Source organism: Bufo bufo, chromosome 1, assembly GCF_905171765.1.
Source record: "Bufo bufo chromosome 1, aBufBuf1.1, whole genome shotgun sequence".
Classification (NCBI taxonomy): Eukaryota; Metazoa; Chordata; class Amphibia; order Anura; family Bufonidae; genus Bufo; species Bufo bufo.
Window position 1 is genome coordinate 15,460,032 of NC_053389.1, and position 19,653 is coordinate 15,479,684.

Consider the following 19,653-nt stretch of genomic DNA (forward strand, 5'->3'; position numbering starts at 1 on the left):
CAGATGCATAACTGTAAGTATATGAAGTACTGTATAGATTTTCAAGTGAAATTTGGATTGTGGCCAGATTTTCCACAGATTTTAGTGTAGAATACATGAAAAAAAAAATTCCACTATGGGAACCTGTCATGTGGATATTTGATTATAATCTAACTAATTATATACAATCATTAACTACTAAAAAGTACCTTAGATGTATTCACTTACTGGTGTGACAGATGGTTACCTCATAATATACACACAAAGATGCCACATGCCACATGCTAATGAGCTGATTTGAGTCCAGCGTGATGTCATTGAGTCCAGCGTATATTCAATTAACAGCTATAGCCACTCCCCTGCCCACCTGCTGCTGATTCATATGGAAAAAAACTGTCAATCTGCAGCCGGTAGGCGGGAAGAGTCAGGAGCTCATGAATATTCAGGACTCATCATTATCAGCTGGAGCTTTTCAATACAAGATGTTGGCAGATTGACTGGGTCAATTAAATAAGGGGACCCAGCATTGTGCTAAGAGTCACTTATTTATGTTGCCCTTAGTTAGGACACCATAAAACTGGTGACAGGTTCCCTTTAAACATTCTCATATAAGATACGGTGGTGCAATACCATATGTGATGATAACGTGAAGCTAAAGATATGGAAAAAAAATGAAATTTCTTCATTTTCTCAATTTCCTTCCTCATTTTAGTCCAGCTGAAGCTCCCCAGCCCTGTTACAAATTCAGTACGGATCAAAGAGGAGCTGGATGTCAATAAGATCCAACAAGAGGGCAGGAGTATTGTATATAGAGGTGGAAGCTGGAGGAAGAAAGAAGAAAGGGAATTATAAGAGGACGCCCCACATAAGAGAATTCAAGGTGAGAAACTAATGACCCTGAGGACACTGGAGAGTGCGGAATTATACTGTACATAGCACTGCTCTTTTGGCAGTTAGGGGGAAGATTGTAAGACCCCTGGTGGTCGGTGCTGGAGGCGAGGGATACACCTGCAAGCTACTGTGCCTTGACATGGTTACATAAATATAAGTCTAGAGAGACTATTAGTTTGTCAGAGGTTTATAACTGACATGCCACTATTCTGACACTACATTCTGTACTGATCCTGAGTAATATCCTGTATTATACAGTACTCCAGTGCTCCATAGCACCCGATGACACGTGTTCGGCTCAGTGTTAGTCAGAGAGAGCTGTGCTGAAGAAGGGACAGATAGTGTAGGGAGCGAAATTTTCTTTTTTTCATTAGAAAAACTTATCAGAGACCCAAAAGTCAGTTTAAGGACTATTGTTGTGTGTGGCAGCAGCAATCTATATTTTTAGAGCAACCTGTGCTAAATTGCTAAAACTTAACAAACCCAAAAGTCCTTTTAAGGACCCTTGTATGTGGCAGCAATATCTATTTTTAGCGCATCCTGCTGGTGACAGCGACATTATCTGCGCTACATCTGCTGTATAACATGTGCGCATCCCAAAAATATCTGTGACATCCAGTGTACTTTTTCCCTAGATGGTGACCACTGCGGACAGTGACATTAGCTGCACTACATCTGCTGTCTAACGTGTGTACATCCAAAAAATATCAGTGACATCCAGTGTACTTTTTCCCTAGACGGTGTCCGCTGCACACAGTGACATTATCTGTGCTACATCTCCTGTATAACGTTTCCACATCCCAAATACCTGTGACATTCCCTGTAATTTTATATTAGCCACTGCTGACATCAGCAATAGTTAGGCCGCTGCAGATACAGGGAGTGCAGAATTATTAGGCAAGTTGTATTTTTGAGGATTAATTGTATTATTGAACAACAACCATGTTCTCAATGAACCCAAAAAACTCATTAATATCAAAGCTGAATATTTTTGGAAGTAGTTTTTAGTTTGTTTTTAGTTTTAGCTATTTTAGGGGGATATCTGTGTGTGCAGGTGACTATTACTGTGCATAATTATTAGGCAACTTAACAAAAAACTAATATATACCCATTTCAATTATTTATTTTTACCAGTGAAACCAATATAACATCTCAACATTCACAAATATGCATTTCTGACATTCAAAAACAAAACAAAAACAAATCAGTGACCAATATAGCCACCTTTCTTTGCAAGGACACTCAAAAGCCTGCCATCCATGGATTCTGTCAGTGTTTTGATCTGTTCACCATCAACATTGCGTGCAGCAGCAACCACAGCCTCCCAGACACTGTTCAGAGAGGTGTACAGTTTTCCCTCCTTGTAAATCTCACATTTGATGATGGACCACAGGTTCTCAATGGGGTTCAGATCAGGTGAACAAGGAGGCCATGTCATTAGATTTTCTTCTTTTATACCCTTTCTTGCCAGCCACGCTGTGGAGTACTTGGACGCGTGTGATGGAGCATTGTCCTGCATGAAAATCATGTTTTTCTTGAAGGATGCATACTTCTTCCTGTACCACTGCTTGAAGAAGGTGTCTTCCAGAAACTGGCAGTAGGACTGGGAGTTGAGCTTGACTCCATCCTCAACCCGAAAAGGCCCCACAAGCTCATCTTTGATGATACCAGCCCAAACCAGTACTCCACCTCCACCTTGCTGGCGTCTGAGTCGGACTGGAGCTCTCTGCCCTTTACCAATCCAGCCACGGGCCCATCCATCTGGCCCATCAAGACTCACTCTCATTTCATCAGTCCATAAAACTTTAGAAAAATCAGTCTTGAGATATTTCTTGGCCCAGTCTTGACGTTTCAGCTTGTGTGTCTTGTTCAGTGGTGGTCGTCTTTCAGCCTTTCTTACCTTGGCCATGTCTCTGAGTATTGCACACCTTGTGCTTTTGGGCACTCCAGTGATGTTGCAGCTCTGAAATATGGCCAAACTGGTGGCAAGTGGCATCTTGGCAGCTGCACGCTTGACTTTTCTCAGTTCATGGGCAGTTATTTTGCGCCTTGGTTTTTCCACACGCTTCTTGCGACCCTGTTGACTATTTTGAATGAAACGCTTGATTGTTCGATGATCACGCTTCAGAAGCTTTGCAATTTTAAGAGTGCTGCATCCCTCTGCAAGATATCTCACTATTTTTGACTTTTCTGAGCCTGTCAAGTCCTTCTTTTGACCCATTTTGCCAAAGGAAAGGAAGTTGCCTAATAATTATGCACACCTAATATAGGGTGTTGATGTCATTAGACCACACCCCTTCTCATTACAGAGATGCACATCACCTAATATGCTTAATTGGTAGTAGGCTTTCGAGCCTATACAGCTTGGAGTAAGACAACATGCATAAAGAGGATGATGTGGTCAAAATACTCATTTGCCTAATAATTCTGCACGCAGTGTAGTGACATTATCTGCGCTACATCTCCTGTGTAATGTGTGCGCAGCCTAAAAATATCTGTGACATTCAGTGTACTTTTTCCGTAGACGGTGTCCGCTGTGGACAGTGACATTAGCTGCGCTACATCTCCTGTGCAATGTTTCCCACATCCCAAATACCTGTGACATTCCCTGTAATTTTATATTAGCTGCTGCTGACATCACCGACATTATCTGCGGTAAATCTCCTGTGTGACATTTCCACATCCGAAATACCTTGTTTAATTTTTTTGCGCATACACTTACAAATCCTACACTACTGTACGTGTGACATACTTTCAAGCATATATAAAATTGAATATGAAGAAGGTGAAAAGTAAGGGATGCTGATGGTGCACGCAGAGGCCGTGGCCCTGGGCGCATTGAAATTGTACCTGCTGTCAGCAAAATAGCACAAGAAAAACAATCATCCACGATACCTAGCTTCATGTCCCAGTTTGCAGGGCGGCACAGGGCAACGTTCTCGAAGTCAGACCAGTGCGTTGTCCAGTCGGTTAAGCACCACCCTGTCTTCCACCAAGTCCAATCTCAGTAGCCAAGAGTCTGGTCAACACAAACCTCACCCTGATCCTCCTTCCTCCCACCATGGAGAGTCTTGCCAAACAAGTGATCCCACACTCGGATATTCCGAGGAGCTATTTTCAGCACCATTCCTTAATTTGGCCTCTCGACAAGCCCGCTTGAAGAGGGACATGAGATCTTGTGCCCTGATTCCCAAACTCTTGAGCATCCACAGTCACAAGAAGATGACAGTGGGGAATGGCAATTAGTGTTTCACGAGGTGGATGATGATGATGATGAGACACAGTTGCTGATAAGTTAACGGCGATTAGTGTCTCAAGAGGTTGATGATGAGGATGAGACACAGTTGTCAAATACTGAGGTTGTTGTTAGGTCAACAAGTCAGGAGGATAAGCAGAGTGAGGAAGTGGAAGAGGAGGTGGTGGACGATGAAGTCACTGACCCAACCTGGCGGCAAGCAGAGCGAGGACAGCAGTACAGAGAAGGAGGGATCCGCAGCACCGCAACTGGCTGGAAGAGGCAGTGAGGTTGCAAAAGGGAGAAGGCGGGCCACACCAAACAGAACCGCAACTGTTCCCCGAAGCACACCCTTGCGGAAATCTCCCTTGCCAAGGGGTAGTTGTTCCGCAGTCTGGCCCTTTTTTGAGGAAAGTGCGGACGACAAAAGAATGGTAATTTGCAACCTGTGCCATACAAAAATGAGCAGGGGCGTGAACACTAGCAACCTCACCACCACCAGCATGATCCGCCAAATGGCATCAAAGCACCCTAATTGGTCGAACTCTTGGGTCCACAATCTGTGTCTGCGGGTCACACTACTGCCTCCTCTTCACCTGTGTTATGTGCTGGCCAATCCCCTGTCGAACGTGCAGGCCCGGATGCCTCCTACCCTGCACCTGGACCTTCGCAAGCACCATCAGCGACCACATCCACTTCCATGTCCCAGCGCAGCGTACAAATGTCCTTACCCCAGGCATTTGAACGCAAGCGCAAATACCCAGCCACCCAACTACAGGCCATAGCACTAAATGCACAACTTTCCAAATTACTAGTCCAGGAAATGTTGCCATTTAGGCTTGTGGACACTGAGGCCTTCCACAGCCTGATGTCAGCGGCCATCCCTCGTTACACAGTCCCCAGCCGCCACCATTTTTCACGGTGTGCTGTGCCCACCTTACACCAGCATGTGTCACCCGTGCCTTGACCAAAGCAGTTACTGGAAGGTCCACTTAACCACTGACACATGGACAAGTGCTTTCGGCCAGGAATGCTACATTTCCCTGACGGCACACTGGGTGAACGCTGTGGAGGCCGGGAGCGAGTCGTAGCCTAGGATGGCACATGTGCAACCCACGCCATGGATTGCGGGCCCTACTTCCATCAGGGTTTATGCCACCACCTACGTTAGTGGCTCCAACCCCCACTTCTCCTCCACCTCCTCCTCCACTTCCACCTTAGAATTATCCTCTTGCAGCACAAGTCAGCCATCAGTCGGTAGCTGGAAGCAGTGTAGCACTGCAGTGGGTAAGCATCAACAGGCCATGCTTAAGCTGATCTGCTTAGGTGACAGACAGCACACAGCCGCAGAGCTGTGGCAGTGGATTAGGGACCAGACTGAGCTGTGGCTCTCGCCACTCAACCTAGAACCAGGCATGATTGTGTCTGATAATGGCCGTAACTTGGCGGCTTTGGAGCTCGGCAAGCTCACACACATTCCATGCCTAGGCCACATCTTCAACTTAGTGGTTCAACGGTTTCTCAAAACCTACCCCAATTTGAATGAGCTACTGGTGAAGGTGCGCCGCGGGTGTGCCCATTTCCGCAAGTCATCGACAGCTTCCGCCAGTCTGTCAATGCTGCAGCAGCGCTTACAATTGCAATCTCACCGACTGTTGTGCGACGTGAACAGGCGCTGGAACTCGACGTTCCACATGTTGGCCAGGCTTTGTGAGCAGCAGAGGGCAGTATGGATTACTCGCTGCAACATGGTCATCGCCTTTCGAGTCAGCTTCCACTCTTCACAAGCGAGGAGTGGACATGGATGTATGACCGCTGTGAGGTTTTAAGAAACTTTGAATAATCAACACAGATGGTGAGCGGCGATAACGCTATTATCAGTGTAACCATCCCACTTTTGTATTTACTCAAATGCTCGCTATTCACAATTAAGGCCGACTCTTTGCATGTGGAAGAGGTGGAAAAGGGGAAAGACAGTACACAGGGTGATGGCCAGACCACCCTCAGTTTGGCTTCTCAGCGCAAATTGGATGATGAGGAGGAGGAATAGGAGGAGGAGCAGGTGACGATTGCCTCCGCTACAGAGGGTAGTACCCATGAAAGTTTAATTCCATCTGTTCAGCGTGGGTGGGCAGAAGAGGAAGAAGAGGATGAGGAGATTGAGAGTGATCCTCCTGATGAAGACAGCAAAGTCTTGCCTGTTGGTACTCTGGCACACATGGCTGACTTCATGCTAGGCTGCCTTTCCCGTGATCAACGCGTTTTATGCATTTTGGACAACACAGATTACTGGTTTTTCACCCTTTTCGACCCCCGCTACAAAGAGAACTTCTCATCTCTCATTCCTCTGGTGGAGAGGACGAGCAAAACGTTGCAATACCAGAAGGTCCTTGCAGAAATATTGCTCCAAAAATTTCCAGCTGACAACGCTGGTGGCAGAGTAAGTAGTTCCGTGGCAACCGAGGAGGGGAGACGAGGGGAGCACACAGCAGTTCCAACAGAGGCAGGGCAACACTCTCCAAAGCCTGGGAAAGTTTCATGACATGACCCTGCCAGCACCCTCACCCTGATGCGTGGCCTAGTGTCACAAGGAGGGAAAAATTTTGGAAGATGGTGAAGGAGTACGTACAGTAGCAGACTGTGTCAGCGTCTTCATTGATCCCTCAGTGCCTTACAACTACTGGGTGTCCAAGCTGGACACATGGCACAAACTGTCGCTCTACGCCTTGGAGGTGCTGGCCTGCCCTGCCGCCATCGTTTTGTCAGAGCGGGTATTTAGTGCTGCTGGGGGCATAATAACTGATAAGCGCATCCGGCTTTCAACTGAAAATGCTGACCGGTTGACTCTTATAAAAATGAACAAGGCCTGGATTGCCCCTAACTTCCCAACTCCACCAGAGGAAAGCGGCTGAACATAAAGGCACTCTAAATGTGGCCTTTATGGTGTATTGAATACACTGTATTCCCATGCACCCCTTCCACCACAAAAAAGGGTATATGGTTGAATCTTCCTTTTCTCGTCCTCCTTCTTTCATCATAGAAACATGATTATTACTCTGCCGTCGCTCCTAATGATTTTGAGGGTCAGCTCACCTGCAGGCCCTCACATCTAATGTTTTAGAGGGTCAGCTCACCTGCAGGCCCTCACATATAATGTTTTAGAGGGTCAGCTCACCTGCAGGCCCTCACATCTAATGTTTTAGAGAGTCAGCTCACCAGCAGGCCCTCACCTACAATCTTTTAGAGGGCCAGCTCCCCTGCAGGCCCTCACATATAATGTTTTAGAGGGTCAGCTCACCAGCAGGCCCTTGCATATAATGTTTTACAGGGTCAGCTCACCAGCAGGCCCTCACCCCTAATCTTTTAGAGGGCCAGCTCATCTGCAGGCCCTCGCATGTAATGTTTTACAGGGTCAGCTCACCAGCAGGCCCTCTACCATAATGTTTTAAAGGGTCAGCTCACCTGCAGGCCCTCACCTACAATCTTTTAACGGGTCAGCTCAGCTGCAGGCCCTCGCATATAATGTTTTTGAGGGTCAGCTCACAGCAGGCCCTCGACTACAATCTTTTATAGGGTCAGCTCACATGCAGGCCCTTGCATTTAATGTTTTAGAGGGTCAGCTCACCAGCAAGCCCCCACCTACAATCTTTTAGAAGGTCAGCTTACCTGCAGGTCCTCACATGTAATGTTTTAAAGGGTCAGCTCACCAGAAGTCCCTCACCTACAATCTTTTAGAGGGTCAGCTCACCTGCAGGTCCTCGCATATAATGTTTTAGAGGGTCAGCTCACCAGCAGGCCCTCACCTACAATGTTTTATAGGTTTAGCTCACCTGCAGGCCCTCACATATAATGTTTTAGAGGGTCAGCTCACCTGCAGGCCCTCACATCTAATGTTTTAGAGAGTCAGCTCACCAGCAGGCCCTCACCTACAATCTTTTAGAGGGCCAGCTCCCCTGCAGGCCCTCACATATAATGTTTTAGAGGGTCAGCTCACCAGCAGGCCCTTGCATATAATGTTTTACAGGGTCAGCTCACCAGCAGGCCCTCACCCCTAATCTTTTAGAGGGCCAGCTCATCTGCAGGCCCTCGCATGTAATGTTTTACAGGGTCAGCTCACCAGCAGGCCCTCTACCATAATGTTTTAAAGGGTCAGCTCACCTGCAGGCCCTCACCTACAATCTTTTAACGGGTCAGCTCAGCTGCAGGCCCTCGCATATAATGTTTTTGAGGGTCAGCTCACAGCAGGCCCTCGACTACAATCTTTTATAGGGTCAGCTCACATGCAGGCCCTTGCATTTAATGTTTTAGAGGGTCAGCTCACCAGCAAGCCCCCACCTACAATCTTTTAGAAGGTCAGCTTACCTGCAGGCCCTCACATGTAATGTTTTAAAGGGTCAGCTCACCAGAAGTCCCTCACCTACAATCTTTTAGAGGGTCAGCTCACCTGCAGGTCCTCGCATATAATGTTTTAGAGGGTCAGCTCACCAGCAGGCCCTCACCTACAATGTTTTATAGGTTTAGCTCACCTGCAGGCCCTCACATATAATGTTTTAGAGGGTCAGCTCACTAGCAGGCCCTCACCTACAATTTTTTAGAGGGTCAGCTCACCTGCAGGCCCTCGCATATAATGTTTTTGAGGGTCAGGTCACCAGCAGGCCCTTGCCCATAATGTTTTACAGGGTCAGCTCACTAGCAGGCTCTCGCCCATAATTTTTTCCATTGTTAGCTAAGCTGCAGGCACTCGTCAATAATTTTTTCAATAGTCAGCTCAGCAGCAGGCCTTAGCCCGTAATGTTTTAGAGGGTCACCAGCAGGACCTTGCTCCTAATGTTTTTGAGGGTCACCAGCAGGCCATCAATCATAATTTTTCAAGGGTGTGTATGAACCCCTCCTTTATGTGTAATAAATGGTGTATTGGAGTGCCGGTTCCTTGTAATTTTTGGAAGACATTTTACTTAGTGCATATGCTTTATGAATGTATGAGTCCCGCTACCTGAACAATTTCCCCACAATGTGAATGAGGCCCTCCTTTATGCAATATACAGGTTGTATCTGAATGCCTCTTCCTTGTAATTTTTGGCAGCACTTGCACTTTATATAAGTAGATATACAGGAAAGAATGTTTCCTAAAAAATTTTCCTCCATCTAAAATCGATTTTATCTTCGGTTTTGTGCGTATTACTGTCAGTCTGTAAAGGTGGCGTACTACTCGGACAACATTGTTACCCTGGGAGTCCAAGATGCATCTAAACATCCTCCCCATGCTGTTCCCGAGCCATTCCGGTGGTGTTTCCATCAATTTCTGGCCATTTCTTATGAACCATACATCCTCCCCTCTTAAGAGCAGGGGGTGCCTGGTTTAATTCTCGGGTTCTCCCATTGACTTTCATTGTGCTCAGTAGAGCACGTTAGCATCCCGAGGTGTTCGACTCGAGCACTTTGGTGCTCGATCAACACTATACATTACTAATCGCGTACTGCTCCTGAGTTACATCCTGTATTATACTCCAGAGCTGCACTCACTATTCTGCTGGTAGAGTCTATGTGTACATAAATTACATTACTTATCCTGTACTAATCCTGATTTACATCCTGTATTTTTATTCCAGAGCTGCACTCACTATTCTGATGGTAGAGTCTATGTGTACATAAATTACATTACTTATCCTGTACTAATCCTGATTTACATCCTGTATTATACTCCAGAGCTGCACTCACTATTCTGCTGATAGGAGTCACTTTGTACACATACATTACTTATCCTGCACTGATCCTGAGTTACATCCTGTATTATATTCCAGAGCTGCACTCGCTTTTCTAATGGTATAGTCACTGTGTACATACATTACGTTAATTATCCTGTACTGATCCTGAGTTACATCCTGTATTACACTCCAAAGCTGCACTCACTATTCTGCTGGTGCAGTCACTGTGTACATACATTACTTATCCTGTACTGATCCTGAGTTACATCCTGTATTATACTCCAGAGCTACACTCATTATTCTGCTGGTGCAGTCACTGTGTACATACATTACATTACTTATCATGTACTGATCCTCAGTTACATCCTGTATTATACTCCAGAGCTTCACTCACTATTCTGCTGGTGCAGTCACTGTGTACATACATTACTTATCCTGTACTGATCCTCAGTTACATCCTGTATTATACTCCAGAGCTGCACTCACTATTCTGCTGGTGCAGTCACTGTGTACATACAGTACTTATCCTGTACTGATCCTCAGTTACATCCTGTATTATACTCCAGAGCTGCACTCACTATTCTGCTGGTGCAGTCACTGTGTACATACATTACTTATCCTGTACTAATCCTGATTTACATCCTGTATTTTTATTCCAGAGCTGCACTCACTATTCTGATGGTAGAGGCTATGTGTACATAAATTACATTACTTATCCTGTACTAATCCTGATTTACATCCTGTATTATACTCCAGAGCTGCACTCACTATTCTGCTGATAGGAGTCACTTTGTACACATACATTACTTATCCTGCACTGATCCTGAGTTACATCCTGTATTATATTCCAGAGCTGCACTCGCTTTTCTGATGGTATAGTCACTGTGTACATACATTACGTTACTTATCCTGTACTGATCCTGAGTTACATCCTGTATTATACTCCAGAGCTGCACTCACTATTCTGCTGGTGCAGTCACTGTGTACATACATTACTTATCCTGTACTGACCCTGAGTTACATCCTGTATTATACTCCAGAGCTGCACTCACTATTCTGCTGGTGCAGTCACTGTGTACATACATTACTTATTCTATACTGATCCTGAGTTACATCCTGTATTGTACTCCAGAGCTACACTCATTATTCTGCTGGTGCAGTCACTGTGTACATACATTACATTACTTATCATGTACTGATCCTCAGTTACATCCTGTATTATACTCCAGAGCTGCACTCACTATTCTGCTGGTGCAGTCACTGTGCACATACATTACTTATCCTGTACTGATCCTGAGTTACATCCTGTATTATACTCCAGAGCTGCACTCACTATTCTGCTGGTGCAGTCACTGTGTACATACATTACTTATCCTGTACTGACCCTGAGTTACATCCTGTATTATACTCCAGAGCTGCACTCACTATTCTGCTGGTGCAGTCACTGTGTACATACATTACTTATTCTATACTGATCCTGAGTTACATCCTGTATTGTACTCCAGAGCTACACTCATTATTCTGCTGGTGCAGTCACTGTGTACATACATTACATTACTTATCCTGTACTGATCCTCAGTTACATCCTGTATTATACTCCAGAGCTGCACTCACTATTCTGCTGGTGCAGTCACTGTGTACATACAGTACAGACCAAAAGTTTGGACACACCTTCTCATTCAAAGAGTTTTCTTTATTTTCAGGACTATGAAAATTGTAGATTCACACTGAAGGCATCAAAACTATGAATTAACACATGTGGAATTATATACATAACAAACAAGTGTGAAACAACTGAAAATATGTCACATTCTAGGTTCTTCAAAGTAGCCACCTTTTGCTTTGATTACTGCTTTGCACACTCTTGGCATTCTCTTGATGAGCTTCAAGAGGTAGTCCCCTGAAATAGTTTTCACTTCACAGGTGTGCCCTGTCAGGTTTAATAAGTGGGATTTCTTGCCTTATAAATGGGGTTGGGACCATCAGTGGCGTTGAGGAGAAGTCAGGTGGATACACAGCTGATAGTCCTACTGAATAGACTGTTAGAATTTGTATTAGGGCAAGAAAAAAGCAGCTAAGTAAAGAAAATCGAGTGGCCATCATTACTTTAAGAAATGAAGGTCAGTCAGTCAGCCGAAAAATTAGGAAAACTTTGAAAGTAAGGGCTGTTAGACCATGAAGGAGAGTGATGGGGTGTTGCGCCAGATGACCTGGCCTCCACAGTCCCCGGACCTAATCCCAATCGAGATGGTTTGGAGTGAGCTGGACCGCAGAGTGAAGGCAAAAGGGCCAACAAGTGCTAAGCATCTCTGGGAACTCCTTCAAGACTGTTGGAAGACCATTTCAGAGGACTACCTCTTGAAGCTCATCAAGAGAATGCCAAGAGTGTGCAAAGCAGTAATCAAAGCAAAAGGCGGCTACTTTGAAGAACCTAGAATATGACATATTTTCAGTTGTTTCACACTTGTTTGTTATGTATATAATTCCACATGTGTTAATTCATAGTTTTGATGCCTTCATAGTCATGAAAATAAAGAAAACTCTTTGAATGAGAAGGTGTGTCCAAACTTTTGGTCTGTACTGTACATTACTTATCCTGTACTGATCCTGAGTTACATCCTGTATTATACTCCAGAGCTGAACTCACTATTCTGCTGGTGCAGTCACTGTGAACATACATTACTTATCCTGTACTGATCCTGAGTTACATCCTGTATTATACTCCAGAGCTGCACTCACTATTCTGCTGGTGCAGTCACTGTGTACATACATTACAGTACTTATCCTGTACTGATCCTCATTTACATAGCGTTGTTATATTAAAGTGCCTACACACACTGCAAATTTTGTTGCCAAATTCCGAGACTAAAATCAGTTCAATTCATTTGAATGGAGTGAAAAGCACATATATTTCTGCATGCCCCATTCAGTTGAAATGAACAGATTTTCAGTCAAGGAAAATTCAGCAACAAACAGTGTGTGAAGGCACCATTATACTTTAGAGCTGCACTCTGAATTCAGGAAACACATGCTCCACATATCTGCTGCACTGATTAAAAACAGCCTTAGGGAAAAATGGGTAGGGATAAATGTACGGGTGGATGTTTTGCTTCGACAAGTTCCGAAATTGTCTCCAAACACCGAACCCCCTTGAAGTCAATGGGGACCTTAAAGGGCTTCTGTCACCCCACTAAACAGATTTTTATTTTTGTGTACTTATAATCCCTATCCTGCGATATTGCTATACCTTATGTTATTAATAATTTTCGTTCAGTAGATTTTGCAAAAAAACTTAATTTTATGATATGCTAATTACCTGTCTACCAGCAAGTAGGGCGTCTACTTGCTGGTAGCAGCCGCAGAAAACCGCCCCCTCCTCTTGTTGATTGACAGGGCCAGCCGCGATCTCATCCTCCGGCCGGCCCTGTCAGCATTTCAAAAATTGCGCGCCTGTGTTGATTCGGCGCAGGCGCTCTGAGATAAGGACGCTCGCCTCCTCAGCACTCCCTCAGTGCTCCTGCGCCGATGACATCACCGAAAGAGAAGACGTCATCGGCGCAGGCGCACTGAGGGAGTGCTGAGGAGCCGAGCCTCCTTATCTCAGAGCGCCTGCGCCGAATCAACACAGGCGCGCGATTTTTGAAATGCTGACAGGGCCGGCCGGAGGAAGAGATTGCGGCTGGCCCTGTCAATCAACAAGAGGAGGGGGCGGTTTTCTCCGGCTGCTACCAGCAAGTAGACGCCCTACTTGCTGGTAGACAGGTAATTAGCATATCATAAAAGTAAGTTTTTTGCAAAATCTACCGAACTAAAATTATTAATAACATAATGTATAGATATATCGCAGTATAGGGATTATAAGTACACAAAAAAAAAAAACAGTTTAGTGGGGTGACAGAAGCCCTTTAACTTTAGGATGGAAAAATGGCTGTAAAGAAGTCATAGAAAGGGCTAGAGGGCTGCAAAAGGAACCAAAAAGGGCGCAAGAACAGGACAATTTCCCTGAAAACAAATGTGGATAGGAAAATGACATAAAATACATAAAAAGATGGAGGTGGCGGTGTAGGTGGAAGAGGAGGAGGAGGTGGAAGAGGAGGAGGAGGTGGGAGAGGAAGCCGATACTGTTTCTGTTTTATTTTTTTAAATATGTCCGTCAATTCTTTGTGTGACATTTAGCCATTTTTTGTGGGTGCAGCCGGAATATTTCTGTACTCTGCCAATATAAGACATAATAATCTGGAGCCTGGAGATGGAGGTGGAGGCAGACATGGCAGTGCAGGCAGAAGAGGCAAAGGAAACAATTTTTTTTTTCTTACATTTTAGTTTTTTAGTTTAAGGAGGCCCCAAAACATTGGGAAATTGCAAAGAGAACGCATAAACTGCGCTGGAGTCTAACATGGCTGCTTAGTGCCGGTATACATGTCTATTCTGCACAAGGTACGGACAAGTCCTGTGGGATCGATGCCTGGTTCATTTTAATGAACGTGAGCTTGTCCACATTGGCTGTGGACAGGCGGCTGCGCTTGTCTGTGATGACGCCCCCTGCCGTGCTAAATACACGTTCAGATAATATACTGGCTGCAGGGCAGGCCAGCACCTCCAATGCATAAAGGGCAAGCTCAGGCCATGTGCCCAATTTGGAGACCCAGAAGTTGAAGGGGGCAGACCCGTCATTCAGTACGTGTAGGTGTGTGCACACATACTGCTCCACCATGTTGGTGAAATGCTGCCGCCTGCTAAGACGTTCCATGTCAGCTGGTGGTGCTGGTTGTTGTGGCGTGCTGACAAAGCTTTTCCACATTTCGGCCATGCTAACCCTGACTTCTGTATCCTGAAATACTGGTGAAGCCAGAATCGTATTCTATATGTAAGTTCTACATAGATAAAGGACTAAACATATGGGTGGTTATGTCTTATATTGTATATATATATATATATATATATATATATATAAGTCATGTTTTATGTCTTTTTGCTTACATCTCATTCTTCTTACTCACTGCTTATGTTTTTCACTTTAGGTTTTTGTAAATGCAACAACGTAACACAGAACATGGGGCTTAAAATATATACTTTTTCCTTGGATTATTATCTGGCTTTTATTCTTATTGGATCTCAGCTGTGGAGCAGTAAGTATGGCCATATGTTCATTGTATATGGTACATTACTATGTAAGTTGTCTCACTATTAGGAAGTAAGGCTTGCGACATGAGGCAAGGTTACATAGTTACATAGTTAATACGGTTGAAAAAATACACAAGTCCATCAAGTTCAACCAAGGGATCGGTGGGGACGCGAATCCCAGAAGGAAGTGAGACTCAGATTTCTACACGTTTTCATAAGCATTAATGTTGTTTAATTTTAAGAATTCATCTAAACCCTTTTTAAAACTGTCCCCTGTTCCTGCTGTGACCACGTCCTGAGGAAGTCTATTCCACAGATTCACAGTTATCATTTTACATGGAACAGTTTTTCACCTTATTTTTTGTACGGCCCATTTATAAATTTGTATAAGTTAATTATGTCCCCCTTGGACGTCTCTTCTCAAAACTAAATAAATGCAATTGTTTTAATCTTTCTTCATAACTTAGACCCTCCATGCCCCTTATCAGTTTAGTTGCTCTCCTCTGTACTTTTTCCAGCTGCAGTGCGTCCTTTCTATGGACTGGTGCCCAGAACTGAACTGCGTATTCCAGATGAGGCCGCACTAGCGCTTTGTAAAGTGGTAATATTACATCCCTGCCCTGCGAGTCCATGCCTCGTTTAATGCATGATAATATCCTGGTGGCCTTAGAGGCAGCTGATTGACATTGTGCTGTTATTCAATCTACCATCTACAAGGACACCCAAATCCTTCTCTAGAAGTGACTCTCCCAGTGTTACATCCCCTAGGACATATAAAGCACAGAGATTATTACTACCAAGATGCAGAAATTTACATTTATCCACATTGAACCTCATTTGGCAAGTTGATGCCCAATCACTCAGAGTGTTCAAGTCAGCTTGTAGTTTGTGGACATCTTCCATAGACTGCACAGTTCTACACAGCTTAGTGTCATCTGCAAAAATAGAAATAGTGCTATTAATCCCATCCTCGATATCATTAATAAGTAAATAAAATAATAGAGGGCCCAGCACTGAACCTTGGGGTCACCACTTATAACCCGGGACCATTCTGAATAGGAATCAATGACCACAACTCTCTGGACACGGTCCTTCAGCCAGTTTTCAATCCAATTACAGACTATACTTTCCAAGCCAATAGACCTTACTTTACCTATTAAACGTCTATGAGGGACAGTATCAAAAGCCTTTGCAAAATCCAGAAACACTACATCCACAGCCGCCCCTCTGTCCAGACTACTACTTACCTCACTACATCCACAGCTGTCCATCTGTCCAGGCTTCTACTCACCTCACTACATCCACAGCTGTCCCTCTGTCCAGGCTACTACTCACCTCACTACATCCACAGCCGCCCCTCTGTCCAGGCTACTACTTACCTCACTACATCCACAGCCGCCCCTCTGTCCAGGCTTCTACTCACCTCACTACATCCACAGCCGCCCCTCTGTCCAGGCTTCTACTCATATCACTACATCCACAGCCGCCCCTCTGTCCAGGCTTCTACTCACCTCACTACATCCACAGCCGCCCCTCTGTCCAGACTACTACTTACCTCACTACATCCAAAGCCGCCCCTCTGTCCAGACTACTACTTACCTCACTACATCCACAGATGCCCCTCTGTCCAGGCTACTACTTACCTCACTACATCCACAGACGCCCCTCTGTCCAGGCTACTACTTACCTCAGTATCCACAGCCACCCCTCTGTCCAGGCTTCTACTTACCTCACTAGATCCACAGCTGCACCTCTGTCCAGGCTCCTATTCACCTCACTACATCCACAGCCACCCCTCTGTCCAGACTACTACTTACCTCACTACATCCACAGCCGCCCCTCTGTCCAGGCTACTACTCACCTCCTCATAAAAAACAAATCAGGTTAGTCTCACAACTTCTGTCCTTGGTAAACCCATGCTGGTTATCACTTATAATATTATTTATAGTCACATACTCCTGTATATAGTCCATTAAGATTCCTTCAAACATTTTTCCCACAACAGAAGTTAAACTAACTGGTCTATAATTACCTGTGACTTTGATCCTTTTTTGAATATGGGCACCACATTTGCCTTGCGCCAATCACTTGGCACTGTACAAGTACCTAGAGAATCTTTAAAAATTATAAACAGGGGCACAGCAATGACTGAACAGAGCTCTTTAAGCACTCACATTTACCCTATTTAACTTATCTTGGTCCATATCTACAGTTACCCAATTGAGTATATCACTGGATGTACTAACAGCCCCGGCGCCACAGATATCAGCTCCTTTCACTTATTTTGTATATACAGAGCTAAAAAACCTATTTAGGAACTCTGCCTTTTCGTTATCTTCAGTGACTACCCCCCCCCCCCCTTTACCATTATTTAGGGGACCTACCTGCTCAGACCTAGGTTTTTTAGCATTTATATATTTAAAGATTTTTTGGGGATTTGTTTTGCTCTCTTTTGCTACCTGCTTTTAGTTTTGTATTTTTGCTAATTTTATCTCCTTTTTACAGATTTTATTAAGCCCTCTTCAAGCGCTACAGCTGACCCCTCAGATTTGTATTTTTTAAATGCCCTTTTTTTTGTCTTTTATTGCCCTTTTTACAGTAGCTGCAAGCCATGGGGTGTTTAATTTTAACCGTTTATACTTGTTACCTAAATGAATAAAAAATTTTGTGCAATTACTTAATGTGGATTTGAAGCTCTCCCATTTATCCTCAGTATTATTATGTGACAGTCGCTGCCCCCAGTCTATGCCCTGAAATGCAGTCTATGCCTGAAAGAGTTTGCTTCTTATAGTTTAGGGGGAATATAATTATATTGTGGTCACTATTACCTAGTGTTTCTCGAAGTGTAAAATTTCCAACAAGCTCTGCATTATTAGAGATTACCAGATCCAACAGAGCATCGTCCCTAGTGGGAGCTTCTACAAACTGGCCCATAAAGTGGTCCTGCAGCAATTTGAGGAATCTTCTCTCCTTTGTGGTTGAGGCAGAACCATGACCCCAGTCAATGTCTGGGAAGTTAAAATCTCCCATTATGACCACTGTACCCGCCTGTGCCACCCACTTTATTTGGTTATACAGTTGTGTTTTTATCTCCTCTGTGATGTTAGGGGGTCTATAGATTACACCAAGTATTATTTTTTCTGTGTTTATATCCCTTTTAACTTCCACCCATAAGGTTTCCACATCATCACCATCCTCACCCACAATTGCCTCTTTCACACATGTCTTCAGATCACTCCTCACATACAGGCACACTCCACCACCTTTTCTATTGAACCTGTCTTTCCTAAATATTTACAGCCCAGTCATGTGAAGAATCCAACCATGTCTCAGGCACACCAACTACATCTATCTGTTCTTCTAGTACAATAGCCTCCAGCTCCCCTGTTTTGCTAGCTAGACTTCTGTAATTTGTGAAAATACATTTTAAATGACTATTACCTGTAAAGTGAATATCTGGGATTTTTGGGTTGATCAACCTTGGTTGATGTTTGTATGTAACAGATTCTTGTTACCAGCAGCTCTATTTTTCATCTGTGTATAGTTCTGCCAAGTCTTCTCCCTACTTTCCTCACTAACCCCTGCCTCCACTAAATCCCCACTGCCCATTCTTATATCCCACTCTCTATCATTTTTAAGGATCTTCCATCTACCACTGACTGGTGCCAATTTAGCCGCTTATACTTGTTACCTAAATGAATACTTTTTTTAGTGCAATTACTCAATGTGTATTTGAAGCTCTCCCATTTATCCTCAGTATTATTATGTGACAGTCGCTGCTCCCAGTCTATGCCCTGAAATGCTGCCCTCAACCCAGGGAAATTTGCCTTTTTAAAACTCAGTGTCTTTGCTCTGCCTGGCAGAGTTTGCTTCTTATAGTTCAGGGGGATATAATTATATTGTGATCACTATTACCTAGTGTTTCTCGAACAGTAACATTTCCAACAAGCTCTGCATCATTAGAAATTGCCAGATCCAACAGATCATCGCCCCTAATGGGAGCTTCTACAAACTGGCTCATAAAGTGGTCCTGCAGCAAGTTGAGGAATCTTCTCCCCTTTGCGGTTGAGGCAGAACCATGTCAATGGCTAATATTTGGTTATACAGTTGCGTTTTTATCTCCTCTGTGATGTTAGGGGGTCTATAGATTATACAAAGTATTATTTTTCAGTGTTTATATCCCTTTGAACTTCCACCCATAAGGTTTCCACATCCTCACCATCTGCACCCACAATTGCCTCTTTCACACTTGTCTTCAGATCACTCCTCACATATACAGGGAGTGCAGAATTATTAGGCAAGTTGTATTTTTGAGGATTAATTTTATTATTGAACAACAACCATGTTCTCAATGAACCCAAAAAACCCATTAATATCAAAGCTGAATATTTTTGGAAGTAGTTTTTAGTTTGTTTTTAGTTTTAGCTATTTTAGGGGGATATCTGTGTGTGCAGGTGACTATTACTGTGCATAATTATTAGGCAACTTAACAAAAAACAAATATATACCCATTTCAATTATTTATTTTTACCAGTGAAACCAATATAACATCTCAACATTCACAAATATACATTTCTGACATTCAAAAACAAAACAAAAACAAATCAGTGACCAATATAGCCACCTTTCTTTGCAAGGACACTCAAAAGCCTGCCATCCATGGATTCTGTCAGTGTTTTGATCTGTTCACCATCAACATTGCGTGCAGCAGCAACCACA

At 44.0% G+C, this 19,653-nt stretch overlaps 1 long non-coding RNA gene across 1 annotated transcript in view; it reads left to right on the forward strand.

The window, feature by feature from the left end:
- The first annotated feature begins 712 nt into the window (after positions 1-712).
- LOC120991849 overlaps positions 713-19,653 on the forward strand; it is a 106,637-nt gene continuing 87,696 nt past the window's right edge. The window contains exons 1-2 of the long non-coding RNA XR_005776837.1: positions 713-859; positions 14,832-14,939. This is a non-coding gene — a long non-coding RNA (uncharacterized LOC120991849). The remainder of the gene's footprint in view (positions 860-14,831; positions 14,940-19,653) is intronic.